The sequence below is a fragment of the Rutidosis leptorrhynchoides genome, chromosome 8, assembly GCF_046630445.1.
Source record: "Rutidosis leptorrhynchoides isolate AG116_Rl617_1_P2 chromosome 8, CSIRO_AGI_Rlap_v1, whole genome shotgun sequence".
Classification (NCBI taxonomy): domain Eukaryota; kingdom Viridiplantae; phylum Streptophyta; class Magnoliopsida; order Asterales; family Asteraceae; genus Rutidosis; species Rutidosis leptorrhynchoides.
Genome location: NC_092340.1, coordinates 59,034,179 through 59,057,543, shown reverse-complemented (window position 1 = coordinate 59,057,543; position 23,365 = coordinate 59,034,179). Strand labels below are relative to the sequence as shown.

The 23,365-nt window shown below is 29.8% G+C and overlaps 1 non-coding gene across 1 annotated transcript; it reads right to left on the bottom strand.

The window, feature by feature from the left end:
- Window positions 1-3,273: 3,273 nt before the first annotated feature.
- LOC139865190 (small nucleolar RNA R71) lies at window positions 3,274-3,380 on the bottom strand. The gene has a single exon (XR_011764709.1). It is a non-coding gene; the product is annotated as a small nucleolar RNA R71 (small nucleolar RNA).
- Window positions 3,381-23,365: the final 19,985 nt, after the last annotated feature.

Sequence of the window (23,365 nt, the reverse complement as noted above, 5' to 3'; positions counted from 1 at the left end):
AGTCCATCGGTCATAAATATAAAGTGCGAGTGTCCTCGTCAAATTACCCTTATACCCGAAGTCAAATATTCCAACTAATTAAGGATTTAAACTGTGACGCAGTTATCACTTCTGTCAACAATTACACCAGTTATCACTGTATGTAATCTACCCCTGTTTTGATTAGATATGAATATTAATTTACCCACTTGATCAGTTTGAATAATCAATTACCCAACCCGAATAATTAATTAAATGATTATAATAGATTCCATATGAACGTCACTAAATAGGACAACCATAATCATTATTAATTATTAGGATAATTAATTTGAAGATAGGTTCGACAGACTCCAATGAGTTGTCACTCAATAGGCAATACCCCCCATCTATTAATAGTTAATAGTCCAATTTCCACAAGTGTCGGTCTTTTGCCCAAACCTTAAATATGGTACAAAATCCAATAACCCCGTCTTAATATTTAGTCAAACATCACGATTACTTCGACTCAAATAAGCATAATAATAACTTAGTTACGAGACATTAAATTAAAAAGGAAGAACATAGCTTACAGTGGTGATTAATCGCGTAGCGTTGCACGGACAGAGTTTCGACTTTAAAACCCGTAAAACATTCCTTACAATAACCCAATTATTATTAAACTTAAACTAAAATTAAAATTAAAATTATAAATATATATATTACATGTAAAGAGAAAGAAAGAAGAAAAGGTGTACATAAATCGATCAAATGAATTGCCTTTTATAGGCAAATATTGAATTAAAATTTTCACTTATGACCCCTTAACTATGCTCAATTAACAACTTTTTATTATTTATTATTATTCTTATTATGAATTATTTAAATATTATATTATATTCTTGAGCATAGTTAACTTGTAATTTTAGCTCCGTTGCGTCGAGTTTTGAAAGTTGGTTCATGTCTCGGTTCCGAATTTTCGAACGTCATTGCGTACAATTTAATATCTTGTACTTTGCGTTTTGTAACTTGTACTCTTGTCATTTTTAGACGTTTCTCATCAATAATTTGAACCACTTGGATTGTATCTTGTACATTTGAGCTTTTTGGACGTTTGCGTCTTCAAATCTTCGTTTTCGCCTTTTGTCTTCGCACTTATTTATTTGATAAGGCTAAAAAGAAACATATATTTCATAGCAATATCCCTCCTAAATAATAGGAACATATATAGTACTATCACGTACCCCCACGCTAAAACGCTATATTTTTAATTTATATCTGTAAAAATATAGTTATAAAAAAAAGGTAATTTCGGGGACACTTTTTGTGTTTTCACGGGGTATTTAAGTTTTTTTTAGTTTTTGATTGATTAAAGATATATTAATTTAAATATAATAATTTAATAAATATAATAATATAATAATATTGAAATAAAATATAATAATATAATAATATTTTAGAATCAAATTTGATACGTAAAAGTTTTAAAAGTTTTAAAAAGTCGTATTTATTAAATATTTCAGGGGTATATTATGTAACTTATAATTAATAATTTCTATAATGTCGCTTTCATATGAATAGTAAATTAATTAATTTCTTTCCTTTACTATTTTGAATCGTAAAAGTTTTAAAAGTTTTAAAAAGTCGTATTTATTAAATATTTCAGGGGTATATTATGTAACTTGCAATTAATAATTTCTATCATGTCGCTTTCATGTGAATAGTAAATTAATTAATTTCTTTTCATTTACTATTCATGAATAGTAAATGAGTTAAAAAAAAGTTTTGAAAAAAAATAATAATAATAAAAAAATTATTAATTCCTTTAAAAAAATAAAAAAAATAAATAAATAAATAAAAATTGTGTAAAAAAATAGTTTTTTTTAAAGAAAAAAAAATTCGTTTTAAAAAAAAAATTGTAAAAAAAATCGTTTTTTAAAGAAAAATTTAAAAAAAAAAAAGTTTAAAAAAATATATATATATATAAAAAATTTTTAAAAAAAAATTTTAAAATCCTTAAAAAACGAAATTTAAAAAAAAATTTAAAAAAAAATTAAAAAAGAAAGTTTTTTTTTTATTACCTTTAGATTTTTAGACTCTAGTTACAATTTTTATTATTAAGTTTAGTTTTGCCAAAGTTATTTTTATTTCTACAATTTTTAGGTTTGCCGTAAAATCCCTTAAGTGCTTATTCCTTAGACTAAGATTTATGTGCTTTAGAATTTTGCAACGCCGTTTTTCGCGCTACTTTCTTATTTTTATTTTTCGACGCCTATTTTTCGACCTTTTATTTTTCGACCTTTTTCGACGCGTTTTTTTTTCTTTCTTATTTCTCGCTATTCTAGTTTTAGGATAAGATTTTTATTCTACTTCTTATCTAAATTTCTTAAAATTACGAAAATTTATTTTAAGTGGTTAAATTGATAGACATCAAAATTTTCTGGTTCGTAGTAATAGTTGGATTTGTACGTGGACCGGGTTATTGGAGCCAAACAGTACTCAATTATATTGAGACCATACGAATCCTGCCCCTCTGCTGCATCTTTTGGCTATTCGAAACGTGAGCAAAATCAGAAAAGTTTATTAATTGGATAACTTATATAATTTTTCTTTCCTTTTAAAAACTAATAGGATATTCAGTGAATGCACCGAGTAAAACGTTCACCACCTTTCATACGTTCACCACCTATAACTCGATCAAGACATCTAGCCAATATTGTCACCGTTGATTTTTCTTTAGAATCATCATCTAGTCGACCAAGAACCCCAACTCAAATTTCCGATAATCCATCTTTTGAACCCGACCTCACAATTGAGAATCCGGAGAATATTCAGGGACAATTCCAAGATCCAGAACCACTAATCATTCCTCCTGAACCACAAACTATTAAATCAGAATCTTCTAGTGATTCGTATTCAACAAATTCAATTATGAAAAATCTGGAACCTCTAAGTATGGAAGACCGAATGAGAGCCACACGCACGGGCCAAGGTCACGCCATTATTAAGCCAGACATTAATGCGCCAGATTATGAAATCAAAGGACAAATCCTACACATGGTAACTAATCAGTGCCAATATAGTGGTGCGCCGAAGGAAGATCCAAACGAACATCTTCGTACGTTTAATAGGATCTGTACACTATTCAAAATCCGAGAAGTTGAGGATGAACAGATCTATCTCATGTTGTTTCCCTGGACTTTAAAGGGAGAAGCCAAAGATTGGTTAGAATCGTTACCTGAAGGGGCGATTGAGACATGGGATGTTTTAGTTGGGAAATTTCTTAAAAGATTCTTTCCGGCATCTAAAGCCGTGAGACTTCAAGGAGAAATTGTTACGTTCACACAAAAGTCAAATGAAACACTATATGAGGCGTGGACAAGATTTGGAAAGTTGTTGAGAGGATGTCCTCAACACGGTTTAGACACTTATCAAATAGTACAAATATTCTACCAAGGTGTCAACGTTGCTACACGAAAAGACATCGACATAACAGCTGGTGGTTCCATTATGAAGAAAACCGCAACTGAAGCTTACAAAATTATTGATAACACAGCCTCCCACTCTCATGAGTGGCACCAAGAGAAAGATATATATCGTTCATCTAAAGCGGCTAGAGCTGATTCTAGCCATAACTTTGATTCCGTTTCCGCAAAAATAGATGCTTTCGAGAGACAAATGGAAAAGATGAATAAAGATATTCACGCAATACGAATCAGTTGTGAGCAATGCGGTGGACCACACTTAATGAAAGACTGTCACATTGAACAAACGATGGAACAACGTGAGAATGTTGTCTACATGAACCAAAGGCTGGAAAATAGTTATCAGAATAATTATCAACCGCCAAGGCCAAACTTCAATCGAAATCAAAACATTCTTTACAATCCAAAAGGACCTGACAATAACTCGTATAACCAACAAGGTCCGAATAACCAACCAACTCAAAACAACACTTTCAATCAACAAAGACCTGGCTTGTATAAACCACCACAACAAATCGAAGAGAAAAAGTCAAATCTGGAAGAAGTGGTATTTAAGCTAGTTGAATCTCAAACACAATTTATTGAAACTCAAACTCAAACGAATGAGAGGTTTGATCAGTCATTTAGAACTCAACAAGCTTCTATTTTGAATCTAGAAAAACAAGTAGGTACTCTTGTTAGATTGATGAGTGAAAGGAAACAAGGAAAGCTACCGAGTAATACTGAAGTAAATCCTCGGAATGAAAATGTTAATATGGTTTCAACAAATTCTGAAAAACCAGCATCAGAAGATGGGGAGGTTTTAGATGTAAGTAACAATGAAGAAGTTACACCACCACCACCACCCGAGTATGTAAAGCCAGTGGTGGCACCATACAGACCACCCATCCCGTTTCCAAGAAAAGGAGTTGAGTATGAGCAAGTGATAGGTAATAAAGTTTGTGATACCTCTGGAAAGAAGAAGAAGAAGAAGAAGAATAAGAAAGTGCAAGAAATAAAAACCGTAGAAGTAAACCCGGTGAAGACAGTTCCACCAAAACCTCTACCTAGGATAGGTGATCCAGGTGAATTTATTGTTCATTGTCTACTTAGTGATTGTGTCATGTATGATGCACTAGCAGATTTAGGTGCGAGTGTAAGTATTATGCCTCTTTCATTATATAAGAGATTAGGTGTAGGTGAGTTAAGTCCAACGGATATGAGTGTTCGACTCCTTGATCAAACAATTAAGCACCCAGTTGGAATTGCTGACAACCTACCCGTTCAAGTAGGCAATTTAACCTTTCTAGTCGAATTCATTGTCATTGACATAGAAGAGGACTCAAACGTTCCTCTAATTTTAGGTCGACCATTCTTAGCGTCCACCGGGGCGTTATTTGATGTAAGAAATGGTAGAATGACACTTAGTAATGATGAGAAATCGATCACCTTTATGATTCGAAAGTCTAAATATCCACAAACCAAAACCGTTGAACCGACAAAAACGATTGGTAAGAACCATGTTGTTTTACCAACTCCAACGGTAATGCTTAACAATAATAAAACGCCTAAGTGTGGGGAAAATGAAGTAACACCTAATGATGACCTGTTAACAAAGAACCCCGTTGTTGATACGAAATTAAATGATCCCGTTATTAATAGTTCAATGAAGAAACTTATTAAACGGATTCGCGATGCTAGAACCAAGGGGAACTCTAAGTTATGTAACCGGTTAGTATCCAATCTATCGCCTAAATAAAAGGCGAAACTAGTTGAAATTGTGGATATTACACAGGAATCCGACCAATGGCTTAAAAAAAAAGTCATAGATATGCAAGTTGATTATGGTTCAAGAGAAATTGACGATGAAGTTATTCACAATTTCGACACCACAGCTACCTAAGTGTGGGGAGATTCAAGTGTTCTAAAAAGAAAATGCTCTCTAGAGTTAGTTGTTCTGTTCTCGTGTAGTTCCGAGAATGTAATCCGATTGGTCTTTTCCGCTAGCAGACACTAAAGAACTAGTTTTCTCCCCCCATTCTGATTTTTTTTTATTTTGTAGGTTTTATATGAAATTAATATGCTTTTTAAATTTAAGTTTTGTGTGAATTTAAAAACAAAATTTACTTTATTTCATTAAGTAAAAAAATGATTTCTAAAATTCGTCGTGAGTTGAAGACTAGGTCGTTGAGCCGAAATTACTTTACCCGAGGGCGGGGCGAAAAATTTTGTCATCATTATTTTTAATTTTATTGATTTAAAGTATGCAAAAAAAAAAAATATTTGATTTTATAAATTTTTGAACGTGGGGTAATATACCCAACTTTAAAAATATGTATATATGTTTGTATTTTATCATGTAAACAACAGGGTAAAACAACGCACTTTCAAAGACTGTCATTAAGTTCAGAAAAAGGTACTAATTTTGACGACAAGAAACAAAATATCAAATGTGAAATAACAACAATATGTTTGCAAACTCGGTATTTTTAATAATTTTTCTACACTAATCACCCTCATGAATTTAAATTTTTACTGATTTCTTTCAAATGAGGGCATTGCAAGATCTCAAGTGTGGGGAAGGGTTATAAATTCTTTCGGGTTTACACTTGTTTTAATTGCCAAATTTTGTGAAAATTTGAAAAAATTTCAACTAAATGAATTCAAAATCATGTTTATACATATTTATGAACGATAAAACTAGGTGTTAATGCCGAAATTATTGTTACCTCGAGGACATAAATTGAGAAACAACCCAAAACGCTTGAATTCATTTAAAATGGGATAGAAGAGAATAAAAAGGCAAAGAAAAGAATAAATAAAAGCTAAGTGTGGAGAGAATGTACCAAGTTATTTAATTAAAAACTATCTATCACATTTTTGTATAAGAATTATTGCAGGTACTTTTGCTTTGGACGATACTAATCAGTTTTACCCGGTTTACTGTAATATATTTTAAAGAAAGATGGATCTACACGATGAATCAATTCCATCATTAAAAGGAAGTAAAGTCTTCCGAAAAAGACACGCGCTTCTTGATTTAGATCAAGAAGTTGTCGTCCAGACCAGCTGTATGTTGACGAAAAATCTAGAAAAGTCATCTCTAAAATCAGCAGGAAATCCACGGACCTCGGCATCAAACAGGGTCGCCATGTGGTCAGATTTATCCTAACCATGAGAAGGATTTATCTCGCACAATGGGGGGGCACCGTGCAAATTAGCTTAATAAGACTAATGAATCAAATCCCCAGAAAGGATAATCTCCTTAAAGATCAAAAATCAGCTTTTAAGACTGATATTACTCAATCCTAGAGATTGACCTTAAAGATTGAGAATTACAAACTCATGGAATTCGATGATATCTAAACTCGAGCTTGAACGAGAAAATATTTTGATCAAAAATAAAACCGATTTGTTTTCTGAAAACCTATTTTCAATGCGTTCATTACCATTGAACGTAAAATCCTGAGAATTCATCAGAATTTATTAGGTCACCTGAACCAAATCGGGTGTCAACCGTAAGAAACGGTGGTTGCATAGCATGGTCGGAGACAGGACCTTGTGCCAGACCGAAAAATCATAGGATGATCTTTACTATTGCTCCTACAAAGGATAGTACTAGCATCCGACACGTTTTAAGACCATAATCATATGCATGTCATTAGACATTGCCTTAACAGTTTCTTGTTCATCGCTTTCCTTTACAACCGGACGGTAGTTTGCCGAAAGGTAATATACGGGACAAGTAAACTGGACGTGTTGCTTTCCTAATACAAGGTTAGCAAGTGGGTAACACAAAACCACAAGTGTTGAGCTAAAATTTTCAAATCTGAAACCCACACAACCCACAAAAATATTTTGCAAACACCGGTGAAGGGTTATTCCGGAAAACTTATCTAGGGTAAAAGCTAGATTAAATTTTCAAAAAGATCAAATGTTTTCATAAAGATCCAATTTCCTTAAGGATCTACATTTTCATAGTCATGTGGGACTGTAAACCATATTTCAAATGTGCACTTTGCTTTGGAAACCGAAAGTAAATCGGCTATTTGATTGCAAGTGTCGTTGACCTAAACCCGAGGCAACTGTGGATGACACACCCATCTTTAACCATGGTTCTATCATTACTATAATTGTTTATACCACCATATCAAAATCACTGATGTACAAAGTGTGATGAATAAAAAAGTGATTCATGTATGTTTTTATTTCAAGTTCTGTATTGCTTGAGGACAAGCAACGCTCAAGTGTGGGGATATTTGATAAGGCTAAAAAGGAACATATATTTCATAGCAATATCCCTCCTAAATAATAGGTTTTCATATGTAATTGTATTATATTTTCATTGTAATTGTTTAAATAAATAAGTGCGAAGACAAAAGGCGAAAACGAAGATTTGAAGACGCAAACGTCCAAAAAGCTCAAATGTACAAGATACAATCCAAATGGTTCAAATTATTGATGAGAAACGTCTAAAAATGACAAGAGTACAAGTTACAAAACGCAAAGTACAAGATATTAATTTGTACGCAAGGACGTTCGAAAATTCGGAACCGAGACATGAACCAACTTTCAACGCTCGACGCAACGGAGCTAAAATTACAAGTTAACTATGCTCAAGAATATAATATAATATTTAAATAATTCATAATAAGAATAATAATAAATAATAAAAAGTTGTTAATTGAGCATAGTTAAGGGGTCATAAGTGAAAATTTTAAATCACCAATTGTCTATAAAATGAAATTCACGGTGTAATGAAAAGAACACCTTTCTTCATATTTCTTTCTCTCTTCTGTAATATGTAATATATATTTATATTATAATTTTAATATAAGTTAATTTTAATAATAAAGTTATGGTTTAGTTGGGTTATTGTAAGAAATGTTTTACGGGTTTTAAGTCGAAATTCTGTCAGTGCAACGCTACGCGATTAATCACCACTGTAAGCTATGTTCTTCCTTTTTAATTTAATGTCTCGTAACTAAGTTATTATTATGCTTATTTGAGCCGAAGTAATCGTGATGTTAGGCTAAAATATTAAGATGGGGTTATTGAACTTTGGACCATAATTAAGGTTTGGGCAAAAGACCGACACTTGTGGAAATTGGACTATTGACTATTAATATATGGGGGTATTGTCTAATTGAGTGACAACTCATTGGAGTCTGTCGAACCTATCTTCAAATTAATTATCCTAATAATTAATAATGATTATGGTTGTCCTATTTAGTGACGTTCATATGGAATCTATTATAATCATTTAATTAATTATTCGGGTTGGGTAATTGATTATTCAAACTAATCAAGTGGGTAAATTAATATTCATATCTAATCAAAATAGGGGTGGATTACATACAGTGATAACTGGTGTAATTGTTGACAGAAGTGATAACTGCGTCACAGTTTAAATCCTTAATTAGTTGGAATATTTGACTTCGGGTATAAGGGTAATTTGACGAGGACACTCGCACTTTATATTTATGACCGATGGACTATTATGGATAAAAACCAGATAGATATCAAATAAACCATGACAAAGGACAATTAACCCGAGTAAGAATTAATTAAAATCAAAACGTTAAACATCATGATTACGGAAGTTTAAATAAGCATAATCCTTTTATTTCATATTCTATCGCAATTTTATTTATTGTTATTTTATTTATCGTCATTTATATATTTTACGCACTTTAATTATTGTCATTTATCTTTACGCTTAAAAATATAAAATCGACAAACCGGTCATTAAACGGTAAAAAAACCCCTTTTATAATAATATTACTACTTATATATATATATATATATATATATATATATATATATATATATATATATATATATTTATATATATATATATATATATATATATTTATATATATATATATATATATATATATAAATATAGTTTTATAAAAATATAGTACGTAATCACTAGCTCCCTGTGGAATGAACCGAATTTACTAAAAACTACACTACTCTACGATTAGGTACACTGCCTATAATATTGTAGCAAGGTTTAGGTATATCCCATCCGTAAATTAATAAAACTTGTGTCATATTTTGTAGTATTTTGTATTAAAAATAATAATATTTCGTACCCTCACGCTACATCATCAAGTGTCGGTACGTGATAGTATTAATTTAAAAATAATAATATTTAAATTAGCATTCCGGAAAACTTATCCCCGGCAGCGGCGCCAAAAACTTGATGATGTAGCGTGAGGGTACGAAATATTATTATTTTTAATACAAAATACTACAAAATATGACACAAGTTTTATTAATTTACGGATGGGATATACCTAAACCTTGCTACAACATTATAGGCAGTGTACCTAATCGTAGAGTAGTGTAGTTTTTAGTAAGTCCGGTTCGTTCCACAGGGAGCTAGTGATTACGTACTATATTTTTATAAAACTATATTTATATAAATATATATATATATATATATATATATATATATATATATATATATATATATATATATATATATATATATATATATATATATATATATATTTATATATATATATATATATATATATATATAAATATAGTTTTATAAAAATATAGTACGTAATCACTAGCTCCCTGTGGAATGAACCGAATTTACTAAAAACTACACTACTCTACGATTAGGTACACTGCCTATAATATTGTAGCAAGGTTTAGGTATATCCCATCCGTAAATTAATAAAACTTGTGTCATATTTTGTAGTATTTTGTATTAAAAATAATAATATTTCGTACCCTCACGCTACATCATCAAGTGTCGGTACGTGATAGTATTAATTTAAAAATAATAATATTTAAATTAGCATTCCGGAAAACTTATCCCCGGCAGCGGCGCCAAAAACTTGATGATGTAGCGTGAGGGTACGAAATATTATTATTTTTAATACAAAATACTACAAAATATGACACAAGTTTTATTAATTTACGGATGGGATATACCTAAACCTTGCTACAACATTATAGGCAGTGTACCTAATCGTAGAGTAGTGTAGTTTTTAGTAAGTCCGGTTCGTTCCACAGGGAGCTAGTGATTACGTACTATATTTTTATAAAACTATATTTATATAAATATATATATATATATATATATATATATATATATATATATATATATATATATATATATATATATATATATATATATATATATATATATATATATATATATATATATATATATATATATATATATATATATATATATATATAAGTAGTAATATTATTATAAAAGGGGGTTTTTTACCGTTTAATGACCGGTTTGTCGATTTTATATTTTTAAGCGTAAAGATAAATGACAATAATTAAAGTGCGTAAAATATATAAATGACGATAAATAAAATAACAATAAATAAAATTGCGATAGAATATGAAATAAAAGGATTATGCTTATTTAAACTTCCGTAATCATGATGTTTAACGTTTTGATTTTAATTAATTGTTACTCGGGTTAATTGTCCTTTATCATGGTTTATTTGATACCTATCTGGTTTTTATCCATAATAGTCCATCGGTCATAAATATAAAGTGCGAGTGTCCTCGTCAAATTACCCTTATACCCGAAGTCAAATATTTCAACTAATTAAGGATTTAAACTGTGACGCAGTTATCACTTCTGTCAACAATTACACCAGTTATCACTTTATGCAATCTACCCCTGTTTTGATTAGATATGAATATTAATTTACCCACTTGATCAGTTTGAATAATCAATTACCCAACCCGAATAATTAATTATAATAGATTCCATATGAACGTCACTAAATAGGACAACCATAATCATTATTAATTATTAGGATAATTAATTTGAAGATAGGTTCGACAGACTCCAATGAGTTGTCACTCAATTAGACAATACCCCCCACCTATTAATAGTCAATAGTCCAATTTCCACAAGTGTCGGTCTTTTGCCCAAACCTTAATTATGGTACAAAATCCAATAATCCCGTCTTAATATTTAGTCAAACATCACGATTACTTCGGCTTAAATAAGCATAATAATAACTTAGTTACGAGACATTAATTTAAAAGGGAAGAACATAACTTACAGTGATTATTAATCGTGTAGCGTTACACGGACAGAGTTTCGACTTTAAAACCCGTAAAACATTCCTTACAATAACCCAATTATTATTAAACTTAAACTAAAATTAAAATTAAAATTATAAATATATATATTACATGTAAAGAGAAAGAAAGAAGAAAAGGTGTTCTTTTCATTACACCGTGAATTTCATTTTATAGACAATTGGTGATTTAAAATTTTCACTTATGACCCCTTAACTATGCTCAATTAACAACTTTTTATTATTTATTATTATTCTTATTATGAATTATTTAAATATTATATTATATTCTTGAGCATAGTTAACTTGTAATTTTAGCTCCGTTGCGTCGAGCGTTGAAAGTTGGTTCATGTCTCGGTTCCGAATTTTCGAACGTCCTTGCGTACAATTTAATATCTTGTACTTTGCGTTTTGTAACTTGTACTCTTGTCTTTTTTAGACGTTTCTCATCAATAATTTGAACCACTTGGATTGTATCTTGTACATTTGAGCTTTTTGGACGTTTGCGTCTTCAAATCTTCGTTTTCGCCTTTTGTCTTCGCACTTATTTATTTAAACAATTACAATGAAAATATAATACAATTACATATGAAAACCTATTATTTAGGAGGGATATTGCTATGAAATATATGTTCCTTTTTAGCCTTATCACTGCTAAAAATAGAAACTTTCTAAAAATAGAAAGTGTGTGTCCGTACGCTGTTCCGATCAAACCGATGCATGTTGAGTGTTGTTCTATGTCTACTTGCAACATGTACCATAGCTATCATACTAAGACTTGCCCTAAGTTAGTTATTTATATCGACCTTCTTTATTTATAGGTCGGCGTTGTGATCATTCCTGATCACTTTACTTCATTTGTTGTTCGCATATTTGTGTGGTTACTTCGTTTACTATTAAGGTGAGTTATAGTCCCATTTTTCTATTTTACATCTTTTGGGATGAGAATACATGCAATTTATTTTATATTTTGGACACAAGTGGAAGTTGGTTTAAATTATTCATTGTGAGTCGAAACAAAATATTCCCTAATGTGGTAATTGTAATCAATTGTTTCTACTGGTGAACGCGAATCCTTTGGATAGATCTATCGGGTTTGACAACCCCATTTCGAGCTAGTCGCGCTAGCAATTTATAATTGGAATGTTTAGTACTTCGTAATTTGTTGTAGATACACTTGTTCGGTGTATATTATTTATTGTGTTTGGCAAGGGTAAATAAATGGTTAAGTGGTTACCAGGTGGCTCACGGTAAATGGAATAATGTTTTTATATGTTTTCTAGCATATAATTTTGTGGTCCAAAAAGGAGTTTTTATGTTTTCAAACATAAATTTTTACGGTTTAAATTAAATATTGTTTGCAATATTAAACCTATAATTCACTCAACATTTTTGTTGACAGTTACTCGCATGTTTTATTCTCAGGTTCATGATTGATTGCTTCCGCTGTGCTTAGAGAGTCTGCATATTTATGATGGCAGCTTTTGTTAAACAATAACTTGCATTCTATTTTGATACATTTAATAGTGGATGTTGTTGACTTTGTTTTGGTCAACTTTTGGTTAAGTAATAATGTATGGTTTTTCTAAACTTACATATTTTGATAGGTTTCCTTTATAGAAAATCATTTTTAAATAAAGAATGCAAGGTTATTTATTAAATTCATATAGAGTTATGATCAAGCTGTGGGACCAAGATAACGATGGTCGTCAAGTGTACTTTGACGGTTCGTTAAATAAATTATAAGGACTAACAATTTTAAAATAATAAATGATACAATAAAGTTATGAAACTATGGTTTCTATACATAATTATTAATATATGTATATTGTAATATGTAACATCCCAGGTAAACGTTCCCCGTAGCATGATATTGTCCGCTTTGCCCGTAGGCGCACGGATTTTTCTTGGCAACCACACAGGACGAGCACTTTCCCAAGAGGTCACCCATCCTGGTAGTGCTCTCGCCTGAGCATGCTTAACTGCAGAGTTCTCATGAGATTTGCTGCGCTTGTGGTCCCAAAACGCGTCATGCTAGGAAAGGTCTCCACACCATTATAAGGCATGCTTCGTTCCCTTCTCCAACTGATGTGGGATGGATGTAACATGGATGTTACAATCCTCCCCCCGTATGGGACACAACGTCCTCGCTGTGCACGTTTGGTCCGGGGCCTGGCTCTGATACCATCTGTAACATCCCAGGTAAATAATATATATTAAAAGGTATAAAAATTTAGTACTCAATATAGGTTGTTATATAATATAATCATCAAATATTACATGTTTAATAAAATATAATTACAAGTTAAAAATATAGTTGTATTATTATTGTTATCATTATAAACATCATAATTAATTATGAATTTAATTATTATCATGATTACTATCATTATCAATAAAACTTAGTATCATAAAAATAAATACAATTTATTATTATTATCATTAATAATATTATTTGTATCATCTTATAGTTAATATATTTATTATTATTATTAGAATTATTATTAATTATTAATATGTACTAATTATAGATCAATTAAATGTGGGAATATGTGCATATCGTTATCAAGTTCTTTCTTCTGTCTGTAAAAGTAATTGAATCGATTCCCATTGCTATAATACAAGTGATCAATTACAAAATCAGTTAGAGATCATTATCAACTTTATTATTTCTTTATCTTTTCTTCCTGGCACGAATATTACTGTCAACTATCACTAACCATAACCACATATTGATACATGTTGATTCTTTCTGTTTCATATCTATATCTATCACATCTACCTTTTATCTATTCCTATCTATCTATATTCCATTATAATTATAAATGTATACATTCATAGAATGAAATCCATCTGCAATACCTATCGATTCTATTCTTCTTCCCCTATCTCATTCACCTTTGCTTCTATTAATCAAAAGCACAACACAAACGTGTATCTCCTTCTGTTTTCTGTTGACAACGGGTGCAACCCACCACCCTAACACCATTAGCTTTCTGTGTTACGAACCATAACAACCCATCTCTGGTTAACATCAAACCGTAACAAGAAACCATTAAAAACCCTCACTTCAACCTCACCACCTCATATCTAAAACTCGATCACCACCATTGATTTCCTTCACCCATCACCTTCATCATTTCATGACCCGTCCTAATCCATCTGGATGAATACATTACATTTGGTTACATCGCGAGGTACTTGACCTCTATACGATACATTTTACAAATATTGCATTCGTTTTTAAAAGACAAACTTTCATTACATCGACAGTTGACGGCATGCATACCATTTCATAATATATCCAACTATAATTGACTTAGTAATAATCTTGATGAACTTGACGACTCGAATGCAACATTTTTTGAAATATGTCATGAATGACTCCAAGTAATATCTCTAATATGAGCAAATGCACAGCGGAAGATTTCTTTCATACCTGAGAATAAACATGCTTTCAAGTGTCAACCAAAAAGTTGGTGAGTTCATTAGTTTATCGTAATCAATCATTTCCATAATTTTAATAGACCACAAGATTTTAATTCCATAAATACACATCTCATATCAGGCATTTCGCAAACTGCATAGAGATAAAATCATTCATATGGATTGAACACCTGGTAACCGACGTTAACTTAATGCATAGAATATCCCCAAAACCGAACCTCTCGTCTGTATAATAATCTCGAAGTACTAAAGCATTCGTACCCCGAATGGGACTTGTCAAGGTCCATAGATCTATCTTTAGGATTCGCATCAATCAGGGGCCATTTTCCTAAATTCTTAGGTTACCAGACTTGAAGAGCGATATTCAGTTTAATAATCCAACCATAGAATGTAATTTTAAGTACTTGTGTCTATTTCGTAAAACGTTTATAAAAACAGCGCATGTATTCTCAGTCCCAAAAATATATATTGCAAAAGCAAGTAAAAAGGGAGCAAATGAAACTCGCCAAATGTATTTTGTAGTAAAAATACATATGACTATATTGAACAATGCAGGGTTGGCCTCGGATTCACGAACCTATATCATTTGTGTACTTATTAATATACATAATTGTAATCGAACAAATTTATGTATATATAAATTTATTGGTTATATCATTTTTATATTAATAATCTATGTTGCATATATTCATTTTATATATTTAAAATAAATAAAAAAAATATTAATTTTGGTTATGTTATATGTATTAAATATATATATATATATATATATATATATATATATATATATATATATATATATATATATATATATATATATATATATATATATATATATATATATATATATATATATATATATATATATATTAATTGTTAGTTAAAACAGTACTTTAGTGATACTAAGGTAATATTTGAGATAATAATATTGTTAATACTAATATTAATACAAACGATGATATTATTTATAATTCTATAAATATATTAATGATATTTTTCATTAATTAATCTCATAATAATGATGATATCAGCAGTTTTTAATAAAAAGAATAATTTAATAATAATGGTCCTAAAAATATTAATTTTTGATAATAATACTTAATTCTTAATAATAATAATAATAATTATAAAGATATCTATTTTGTTAATTATGGTAACAAGTTTAATTATAACCAGTCTACTAATCATATTAACAATAATAATAATATCATTACTAATATCTTTGTTGATAATATAATAATAATACCAACAATTAGTAAAACGATACTAATAATAATATTTATAATAATAATTTGTATTATGTTCATATTAATGATAATAATATTAGTAGTACTAACAATTATAACAATAGTAATTAATACTAGTAATAATAATAACAATAATAATAATAATAATAATAATAATAATAATAATAATAATAATAATAATAATAATAAAAGTAATAATAATAAAAATGACTACCTTTAAAATAAGTCTCCTTAAAAAAAACTGCCATCGCCTAGATTTGAACCCCCGACCTCTCGCATACCCCAATACTCCTTAACCATTTTGGCCGTGGCCTATTTTCTGTTTTATAACTTATTTACTAATATATAACCCGTATATTATTCCTCCCTTATTCTTCCTCCTCAAACTACTAGTCGATCATTTACCCCGTAACACTTATATGTTTGGTTTTTGGATTACACACGAAGTATATTCAACTGATATGAGTTCTTGAGTGAATTAAAAGAAAATGAAAAGAAAAAAATAAAAAAATTAAAAGATACACATATACAGCTTCTGCTCGTCGGTTTTTAAATAAAAAAATATACCTTTTTGATTTTAAGGAAGTTTTTGATCATACGTATAACACGAAACATGTTTTAATTCGTATATAGAAACTTTTTGGATCGTTAATTTCAACAAAAACATTAAAAAAGATTCGAATTTGATGATGAACACAAAGTTGACTTTTTAGAAAAATTACCTTTGACTTCGAAATTGATAACCAATATGAAGAATTGAAACTTGTAAATTTGCAGGTAGTTTCAATGACTGAATTCTAACAACACTACACTTTTAGATTTTTGGAGAAAAACGATCCATAGTCGAGTTGTGGTGAAAATTACGCGTACAGAAGAAAGAAAAAAAACGAGTTGTTCTTCATTTAATTCACTCGCATATAAATGATTATAATTGGTATTAAAGGTTGAATGTGTTAATTTAATTCACAAACAGATTAATTCGTATATATTGAATGATTGAGGGTCGATCAAAAGTCACGAGCGGCACAAAAAAATAATAAAAAAATAAAAAAATAAAACAGATAAGGGTACAGATTTCGCGTGATACATTAACTGTTTCTATATATTTATTATTTTAATTTTAATAATTAATAATCTCATTAATAATAATAATGATATTATTATTAATAATAATAAACATCAACATACAAATAATAATAATGATATAAAGAGTAATAATAATAATATGTCTCAATAATAATAATTTTTAGTGAAATTTATAATAATAATATTATTGATAATAATTACAATTACAATACTAATTTTATTAATATTAATAAATTGTTTATATCGAATTTCATTTCTATATATTATATTTTAAAATGATAATATTAATAACACTAGTATCGATATTATTAATAAAAGTAATAACAATATTGTTATAACAATTATATTTAATATATTAGTATTTCAATTTATAGATTATATACTATATAATATATTATATAGTAATGAGCATTATATATTTTAATAGTAATAATATCTAATCGTAATGAAGATATAACAAGTTACATGCTTCCATAATATTAATAATACAGATATGGATATTAGTGAGAATAAAAGCAATTATTACAAATATATTTTTATATCTATCCAATCATGGGATTATAATATCATATACATATTTATATATTAACAATACTTAATTATTCTAATTGTCATTTTAAAAAAAAATTTCAATTATTTAAAGTACACTTTATTAAATCAAAATATTATATATTCTAATGTTTATATTAATATAATATGTACATATTTATTTACAAATAATTGTTCGTGAATTGTCAGATATAGTCAAAGGTCAAATGGTTTTTTGTAAACTGTTCCAAAAATTTAGAGACTCTACTTTACAGATTTTGCTTGTCATGTCAAAATTATGTAAAGATTAAGCTTAAATTTGGTCGGAAATTTCCGGGTCGTCACAGTACCTACCCGTTAAAGAAATTTCGTCCCGAAATTTGAGTGAGGTGGTCATGGCTAACACTAAAAATGTTTTCATGACGAATATGAGTTGATAAATAGAGTTTTATCACCATTGAATAATTTGGATAAAATGATTGACTTTTTCGAAGAGTACAAATGAAGCTATCACTAAATAGTGAAATGAGAAAATCAAGTTTCATCATAATTTTTGACTAGTCATGGTTGAATTCCGGAATTCAAGGAATTTAAAAGAAAATCTTGGAAATCTATAAGATCTGATTCTTCGAGATTTAAGGAAATTAGGATCTCTTTAATTAAATGAGATGATCTGCCCCAATTACTACGTCTGATATTTCCAGTATAAATTTACCTTTTCCGTTCCATTAGTTTTCACCACTTCTATACTCAATCCTAAATTCAAAAGATTGTGAAAATGCTTAATCCAGTTCTGATTCTTGTTCTTATACTCACTATCGCAACAATCATTCTCCTTTTTCAATTACCACAAGAGGAATATGTTTTCTTCTACTTCGCCCTTGGGGATATAATGTTTTTAATTCTCCCGTGTCTTTATGTTGCGATAAACATTGATATACACGGTTTGTAATTCCTGTGTTTGTGATCAGCTTTATATTTTCCTTTATTTTTCGGAGCTCCATGCTCTTGTTTTCTCTTCCCGACTCCAAGTCAAGCGAATAATGGTCCAGAATTTGTAGATATAGAGTTTTTAATGATTATAATGTTCTAAGCAGGGTGGAACGTGATAGCACGATTTGATTTTCAAATTTATCAAAATTACAGAAGATAGAACTATCAAGAATATATTTTCTTGATATATTCAGAAGTTAAGTAGAATGAAAGAGGTATGTAACATGGCACATGATGATGTTATGATCTGTGAATCATCATGTTCTAATAGAAACTCAGCATGACTTACTGTAATATAATCACGTTGGTCGGGCGTCATTATATTATACTAACCCATGCTTCAATTCCCAACACTCCTCCACAATTCATTCATAATTTATACTTAGATTTTACAGAAGTTTCCAATATCATAAAATACAGAAAACACAAAGAGGTAGATAATTTCGGACAAGACTATTTATGAAAATATCCTCAGAAATATCGAAGATATTTATGATGATATTTTGGAATTTCTAAGTTCGAAGGTTGATGAAGAAAAATTTTCCGCAAGATTTTAACATGACTTCGGAGCAAGATATTCTCTAAAGATTTCATCGGATCCAGAATTACCTGGATTCTTTGAATATAGGGTTTGGTCCTTGTATTTATCCTTGGTCTCCTTCATGGTTAGCTCAATCTGTTTTTCAGTACCAAATTTTCTATCGAGCGTTCCTACACTCCTTTATTTATCATCAAACTTTTGGCCGTTTAGACCATCTACCATTTTTCTGTTTCCTCTATATTTAATGCTACGATATCTGAATCATTGGTTATCAATCCGAGGTGGTTTCAGGAGAATTGTGTTTTTAGATGATTAAACGCTGATGGTAGTATGGTGGAATATAAAAGGTTCTCTGGTAACAATAAATGAGCACGCGTATAAATCAAGGTTATAATAAGGTTGTTTTGAATGAAAAGTCAAAGTTGTCATGCTGGAGCTGTGACAAAATTGGCTATTTTGAAAAAGAACTGCCAAGTTATTTTGGGTAATAATAATGCCAAAGGAGCTAGCACCGACACATGTTAAATGTTTACACAGGTTCCGAGTGTTTTCAGGTGCATAACTATATGCATCAATCTTTCTTTCTGTAGATGAAGTGTGGTTGGTTCATCCTCTTGATTGAGGCGTTTTCAAGAATCATGAAAGATTTTAACGCAGATTGTAATCGTTAAGATACAAATGAGGTTTAGGATGAAATCAAGTGGCAAACTTGAAGAATTATTTAGTTTCATATGTTATAATCAATATTTTAATTTATTTTAATTTGTTCAATGTTGGCAGTCCACAGTTGATAGTCCACAGTTAACAGTCTAATAATTCATATATAGTTTAATTTATAATATTCGAATTAATTAATACGTGTCGTGACCCGTATACGTCTCAGACTCGATCACAACTCAAACTATATATATTATCGTAGAATCAACCTCAACCCTGTATAGCTAACTCCAGCATTACTGCATATAGAGTGTCTATGGTTATTCCAAATAATATATATAGATGCGTCGATATGATATGTCAAAACCTTGTATACGTGTCCCAATATTTAAAGTGCGTAAAAATAAATAACAGAAATTAAATGACGATAAATAAAGTGCGTAAAATAAATAACAGAATGTAAATGACAATAAATAAAATTGCGAGAATTAAATTGCGATAAAATAAATTGCGATAATTAAATGTTCAATAAGGAATTAACAGTTAGCTAGGAACAGTTAGCTAGGATTTTGTTAGCGTGGATTCTTAACAAACTTTATCATAGTTAATTTGTTTGTTTCTAACAAATTTTATTTTGTCCAATGTTTTCTTCATTATACCACTTGTCGGATTCTGATAGGTCAAAATCCAAATATGAAATTGGATGAATATGGTTATTTTGTGGTGAACAGATTTGTATATCGTGGATGTAAGTAGGATAGTAAATGACTGTTGAATCAGATTCGAAGAATGTACAATGTAACTTTTTAATGTGAAATCTAAATATTCCTCGGGTATTACCTACCCGTTAAAATATTTTCACCATTAACAGTTTGTACGAAAGAATTTTTAATTACAATCTTTATGAAAACATATATACACGTATATTTTCTTCAGATGTAATACCGATTTAATGAGTTAATATAATATTAATCTCATTTGTTTTACCGTTAGAACTAGAATACATAATATCTAAAACATTAGAGATTACATAATCGTCATGTCGAACGAAGATAAATGATGTAGAACGTCATGTAGAATGATGATTATGCTCGAGGTACAGATTGTGATGTTGATGGTACTGGTATTGATGTTGGTGGTACTGTTGGTTCCGTTGATGTTGCTGAAGCTGATACGTTTTGCACCATATTTTTCAAGGCTACAACTCGGGCGCGTAGTTCGTTGACTTCTTATATTATTCCGGGATGATTGTCGGGTAATGAGGGCGAACATAGTGTTTCGGATTGGTTCGCCGGTGAATGCTTCAGGTTCTTCGCCAAGAGTGCAGAAGGGATCGCCTTCTTCTCGTCTCCATCGGTTAAGTCGACTACGAACCCATCAGATGAATTGGGGATGGATGATTGGTTGATTCATTCTGGTGACACTGCTTTCGGAGCTTAGGTGAAACTCCATATCGGAATAGCTGTCGGAATTCGAGGAATTCGAACTGGTTGAGGGATTCATCTCGTATGATCAGATGAAGGATTTTCGATAAGAAATAGATTATAGGATGTAGATTAGTACCCTGCAATACATAATTTATATATGCATATATAATACTAAAATCCCATAAGTTACGGAAGAATCTACGGTAGCTGTCAGGCAAAGGTAACAATAACAGGTACGCTAAGATATGAATTTATCTATACACTATCTATGCAATAGAGGCAGTAAGACATGTCTAGACCTTAAGGATGATAAGCAAATAATTTTTCGACACTAAATGATAATCAAAACTTTTGACATGCAGACACGGTCGAAGTCCAGACCCACTAATGCATCTAAACAACTATCAGTTAGATACACTAATGCAAGATCTGGTTCGCTAAGACCACCGCTCTGATACCAACTTTCATGACCCGTCCTAATCCATCTGGACGAATACATTACATTTGGTTACATCGCGAGGTACTTGACCTCAATATGATACATTTTACAAATATTGCATTCGTTTTTAAAAGACAAACTTTCATTACATCGACAGTTGACGGCATGCATACCATTTCATAATATATCCAACTATAATTGACTTAGTAATAATCCTGATGAACTTGACGACTCGAATGCAACATCTTTTGAAATATGTCATGAATGACTCCAAGTAATATCTCTAATATGAGCAAATGCACAGCGGAAGATTTCTTTCATACATGAGAATAAACATGCTTTCAAGTGTCAACCAAAAGGTTGGTGAGTTCATTAGTTTATCGTAATCAATCATTTCCGTAATTTTAATAGACCACAAGATTTTAATTCCATAAATACACATCTCGTATCAGGCATTTCGCAAACTGCATAGAGATAAAATCATTCATATGGATTGAACACCTGGTAACCGACGTTAACTTAATGCATAGAATATCCCCAAAACAGAACCTTTCGTCTGTATAATAATCTCGAAGTACTAAAGCATTCGTACCCCGAATGGGACTTGTCAAGGTCTATAGATCTATCTTTAGGATTCGCGTTAATCAGGGGCCATTTCCCTAAATTCTTAGGTTACTAGACTTGAAGGGCGATATTCGGTTTAATAATCCAACCATAGAATGTAATTTTAAGTACTTATGTCTATTTCGTAAAACATTTATAAAAACAGCGCATGTATTCTCAGTCCCAAAAATATATATTGCAAAAGCAAGTAAAAAGGGAGCAAATGAAACTCACCAAATGTATTTTGTAGTAAAAATACATATGACTATATTGAACAACGCAGGGTTGGCCTCGGATTCACGAACCTATATCATTTGTGTACTTATTAATATACAGTAATCGAACAAATTTATGTATATATAAATTTATTAGTTATATCATTTTTATATTAATAATCTATGTTGCATATATTCATTTTATATATTTAAAATAAATAAATAAAAATATTAATTTTGGTTATGTTATATGTATTAAATATATTTATATATTTATATATTTATATATATATTAATTGTTAGTTAAAACAGTACTTTAGTGATACTAAGGTAATATTTGAGATAATAATATTGTTAATACTAATATTAATACAAACGATGATATTATTTATAATTCTATAAATATATTAATGATATTTTTCATTAATCAATCTCATAATAATGATGATATCAACAGTTTTTAATAAAAAGAATATTTTAATAATAATGGTCCTAAAAATATTAATTTTTGATAATAATACTTAATTCTTAATAATAATAATAATTATAAAGATATCTATTTTGTTAATTATGGTAACAAGTTTAATTATAACCAGTCTACTAATCATATTAACAATAATAATAATATCATTACTAATATCTTTGTTGATAATATAATAATAATACCAACAATTTGTAA